The sequence below is a fragment of the Elephantulus edwardii genome, unplaced genomic scaffold (assembly GCF_000299155.1).
Source record: "Elephantulus edwardii isolate Elephantulus edwardi_28Jun2011 unplaced genomic scaffold, EleEdw1.0 scaffold00242, whole genome shotgun sequence".
Classification (NCBI taxonomy): Eukaryota; Metazoa; Chordata; class Mammalia; order Macroscelidea; family Macroscelididae; genus Elephantulus; species Elephantulus edwardii.
Window position 1 is genome coordinate 820546 of NW_006399992.1, and position 5667 is coordinate 826212.

Here is a 5667-nt window from a genome sequence, read left to right on the forward strand (position 1 = left end):
TATGGAAAAGTAAAAGAAAAGATTCTTTCATTGTTTTACAAACCCTCCCCCAGGTCCCCTCCACCATGCAGGTGGGGCAGGTTTTTATAGCAGGATCTTCAGGGAGCGAAGAGAAGGACATTCCATTGTGGTTGATGGTCACTCCCTTTGTTGACATGTCATATTCTTTGAATCCTTCATTCTTCCTCTTTCTTTCTTAATTTTCTTTTTTTAATTTGTGTGTGTGTGTGCAGTCAGATCAGATCTGACTAGTACAGGAGGATATTGCTCCTCCTTCTCCAGCACAGCATCTGGTGGATTCGAACTGCGTACCCCTAGGATTGCAGTGCAGTTTCTTTCCACTAGGCTACCAGAGCTCCCTCTTTACTCTCCCTCTTGATGTTGATCCAGACCTGCCAATGAGCCTATGCAGAGTATAATCTGTATGTCTGTCTGTCCCTACCAGACTAAGAGCTATTAGAGAATAAAAAATATAATATGCTTTATTAATATTTGTGTCCTAGAATCTTAACACAATACCCCGTGCATCATTAATATGTAACACATGTTGATTGTATCTTGTAGTTGGTGATTTAAGCTAGTAGGAAGTGAGAGTTTGGCATTTTGAGTTGTATTGTTTTACAAAAGGAATATCACAAATCAATGTTTAAATGGCAAAAAACAATTCAAGATCTCCCTTTTCAGACCCCATACTTCTCCCTGCCTTTGTATTTGGGTAGACTATCCCTTGACCCCTTTGCTACTTCTCCTTTTCTGGTTGCCCTGTCTCAGACTGAGGCCCAGCAGGTGCCTGCCCTGGCATGACCTCAGACTTTGGCTCTGGGACGTTGTGTTCACCATTGTCTTTGGCACGAGAGGGTTTTCAGTGAAGACCAAAGTAATTATGGGAGATCCTTGAAAGAAGAACTCCCTGATTCTGCCACACCCTCTAAGTTCCACACAAAGAATGTTTTGCTTCAAGCCCTGTTATTTCCAAACTTCATGTCTCAGTGGTTAAACCTTACCCGCTTCCTCCCTTGCTCTTCTCATTCTTTTATCTCCTACATAAGTGCTCTCTTTTGATTTATAATCTTATGCTTTTGGTCTGAGCCTCATTCCAGTTTTTCCAGTTTGTTTCCCAACTGACATCTGGTACCTTCTGAATCTTCTCATGCTCCCCACTGTTTGATTATTACCTCCCTTGAGTTCCACATGCATGTCCAGGAATTATGAATTTCACAAGAGGCTTCATGAGAAAGGTAAATCTTAAAGACTGTGATCTGCTTCAGAAGAATGGATGAAAAAACAGACAAGTTGTGAGAAAAAGAAAACAGACACCAACAGATCAATTTAGAAGGTTTTTATACATTCACTGGACTTCTCCCCAACCCAGTCACCTACTGAGGATGCCACTACCCCACTTCATGACTTCAGAATGCTAAAAACAAACACCCTGGCCCAAACCACCAAGACCATACACAATCAGAGTTCAAGAAATATCTTGTAGAAATGGTCTGAGTCACTGTTCACTTTATTTATAAATCTCTATGAAAACAGATTCTATACTTGATTCTAAAGTTTGCAAAACCATAAGCAAACTTTCTTTTTAAAATTGTGCTCTGAATAAAAGTTTACAGGACAGTTGGTTTTCCATTCATTCGTACAGATTTCCATATACAAGCTTGAATGTTTCAATACTGTAAAGATGGCACAGAACTAGGCAGAGTTTTATTCACTCATGTATGGGGTTGCTACAAGTCAGCTGACTCAATGGCACTTAAGGACAATAAATGTATCACCCTGGTGGTGCAGTAGTTAAACATTTGGCTGATAACCCAGAGATTGGCAATTTAAATCCTTCAGCAGTTCCATGGGAGAAAGATGTGGCAATCTGCTTACATAAGAGATTTTCAGCCTTGGACCCATATAGGAAGTTCCATGCTATCCAATAGGGTTCCTATAAATCAGAATTGACTTGACAGCAACAAGTTTTACTATGTTTGAAAGGTATCCTATTAGTGCAATGCATAAGTGCTCATTTCTAACTGAAAATGGAACCTCCCAGGTACTTTGTCACAAGAAAAACGCAATAATCTGCTGGTGTGAAGAGTAATAGCCTAGAAAACCCTATGAGACTTATAAAGTGGGTTGACACATGACTGTAACAATGGGCTCAAGTATATCACAGATAGTGAGGATGGCACAGGATCGGACAAAGTTCAGATGCATTGTACATAAAGTCACAACGAGTCATAGTCAACTCAACGGAACCTAACAACAAAATGATGGGGATCAACTCAACAGCATACAACAACAAATATATTTTATTAGTGCAGAAAGCAGTATTAAAAAGGATTAGAATGATGGTACAACCACTATAGAGGGTGGTCTAGCACTTTCTCAAAAAGATAGCAATACAAATACCATTTGACCCAGCAATTCCACTACTGGCAATATACTTTAAAGAAACCAGAGCCATGACTCAAACAGATGTATGCATACCCATGTGTATTACTGCATTATTCACAACAGTGAAGAGGTGGAATTAACTTAAATGTCCATCAAGAAACAAATGGATAGAAAAACTATGGTACATTCACACAATAATATTATGCAATATTGAAAAACAAAGAACTCATAAAAGATTGCACAACATGGGTGAGCCTGGAGGAAATTATACTGAGTGAAATATCTCAGTCACAAAAGAATTAATACTGCATCATACCACTGTTATAAAAAAAAAAACAACATGAAGGGTTGGAAGGAGAATAGAAAAATAGTGGATAGGTAATGAACACTGCATTGAAACAGATGAAGGGAAGAATGGTTCCAAAGGAATATATGATTAGATATTATATGTATGACAACAATCTGGAATAAGAGGTGCATTGCAAAATGGACTGTGGGAAAGGTAGAGAGAAGGAGGGAAGAAAATATGCAACAATGCACATATAAAAATTGTTTTTAAAAATTATATTGGTTTGCATACAAAAAGAAGAAGGGTCAGAGTGTACAATCCTAATATGTATACAAATAGAGTGCATAAAGTGACTACACGGTTCTGTATTTCTTTTAGTGAGGAGGAAAGAAAAGGTCAAAATGGATGTCAAAGAAGATTGTGAAAATTGCACTAGATTGGCAAGAAGTCAAAATAGAGGAAAAGAATAGCCAAGTAAAAGAGTCAAACAGAAGATTATGAAAGGGCAGCTGAAGAAGACAAAGCAGTTATATAATAGAATGTGCGAAAAACTGGTGTTGGAATATCAAAAGTGAAGAGCTTTCTCAGCTCATACTAAAAGAATTGACAAACAAATTCAAGCCTCAAATTACAATCCTTAAAGATGCTATGGAGGAAGAGAATAGAGAATCCAAGATGGCGGCGGAGGCAGAGACAGAGTGGTGAGCTGCAGGAGCAGCGAACCACTTAAATCAGGGCCATTATGGCCTTCTACAGACTTCAGCTTATTGATAATTGAACTCTTAAACAGTTGATGACTGGCCCTCAGTGAAGATTGAGGCTCAACAAGAAGAATTCAAGGATTCCCAAGGAGGAATGGGTGAGTCTCGTGGCTCCCAACCCTCCCACCCCCCGCAGAGCTCGCACTGCACCGCACAGCCACTGCAGCTCCATGAGGCTTCCACAGCCAGAACCAATGGATTCCCTCACCCGGGATGGATGCTGGGCACCGGTCCTCCCCAAGACTGGTACAGTGAAGCCAACACACTGCCACAAAGTGGACTTGTTCTGGAGAGAATTCTTGGAGCCAGGATGGCAGCAGTGGGGGAAGCGGGCGCCCACCAGCCGCCCGCACAAGAGGGGCCGCGCACCCACCGAGCACGTGTGTGGCAGGGTGGGGGGGGCACGCCCCCAATGGCCACCCGCGCTGAGGGAGGCTGCATGCTCCCCCACCGGCTGCCCACGCTGGGGGGGGGCACACGGCCTGCTGGCCACCTGCGTAGGAGGTGGGGGATGGGATGCATACAAGCCATCTGCAGGTTTGGGTTTCCTTAGACAGGCCAAAGAAGACGATTACCTATACAATGGATTGCTGAAAGTCACTATGAGTTTGATGACCTTAACAGTGGCAGCATGCACAAGAGGACCGACATCCTAAATGCACCACATATTTTGTTCTGTTGAATGCTTCTGCCAAAAGATGGTTAGACCTGAGGGTAGTCTGTTCACAATTCTCAGGTTCCCTTTATCATATATAAAGGGGGAGGGCAGTGACACCTACTTCAAAATGTAACATGACCACTTATGGGGGGGCGGTAAAAGTGGCAGTGCTGGAATTTGAAACACTACCCCTGACCACAGAGTCCTCAGTCAGGTGAGGGGACCAGACTGGGGTAGGGGCAATTAGAGGGGGAGTATACCAGCCAGCTCTTGGGGGGTATTGCCCTGCTTGGGATGGGCTGCCCTCAGCCCCCAGTTCAGGGTGAGCCGTCATGGACCTCTGCCTGGGGTGGGCTGCCCTTGGCCCTCAGCTCAGGGTGAGCTGTCGCAGCCCTCTGCCCGGGGCGGGCTGCCCTTGGCCCTCAGCTCAGGGCGAGCTGTCGCGGCCCTCAGGGTGAGCTCCTCAGTCCCCAGATTGTGCCATCTGACCCCTAGGTGGGAAGGGGGGGGGAAGAGAATGCTTAGGGTATCCAGAGAATGTTACCTAGGCCACCTTCTGCTACCCTCCCGCCCAGCAAATCTGAGAGCAACACCCTCAAAGCCCTTCTATTTGTAACTCACAAGTTTATTCTCTCTAGGTTTGCTCCCTTTCCTATAGGTTACTTTAACACTAAGTTTTACTCCAGAATTGACCCTGAACCCAGTGCCAGTGACAAAAAGGAAATACAACTGACAGCTAAGGAAGCAAAGGAGGATGGAGCCTCTGGGTTCAACCAGCCATCCCCACTGGACCCACCTGGGAAAACACTTTGCAGTCCAGAGGGGAGCAAATGACAGGAAAATATCTTCTAACAGAGCAAGAAGTCAAGCAGCTTTAACCCAAGACCACCAGTAAGGAGATAAAGCGTCATCTCTTCCCCCTTTACATCTATGCCCCTGTTCAGCATGAAGAAGCCAGAGAGTCGGCATCCAATTCCCAAATCAATAAGACAGTTGGTTTAATTACCATTGGAAAATGTTTGTCATTCCTCTGTAGCATCTGATCCCCACTGGACCCTCATCATTTCCTTCACCTGCTCCCCCCACCGACCAAACTGTGCAGCTCTGCAACTGTATCGTGGCCCATCCTCACACTTCTGACCCCAACCCTCACCTCCTTGTACCCCCAATATGTTTTTCCCAATAAAAAGAAAAAAAATTAAAGATGCTATGGGGAAAATCCCGACTTATCCAGGAAGCATTGGAAGAAGATGGAAGGAATTCACAGAGTCACTGTACCAAAAAGAATTGGTTGACACTGAACAATTTCAAGAAGTATCCTTTGATTAAGAATCAGTGACAATAAAGGAAGAAGTTCAAGCTGTTCTGAAGGCATTGGCAAAAGATAAGACCCCAGGAATTGACAGAATACCAATTGATCTGTTTCAACAAGCTTTGTGCATACAAGTTTGTGCCAAGAAATCTGGAGGACAGCTACCTGGCAAACTGATTAGAAAAGACCCATATTTATTCTCATTCTCAAAAAACGTGATCCAATAGAATGTGGAAATTATCAAACAATATCATATACG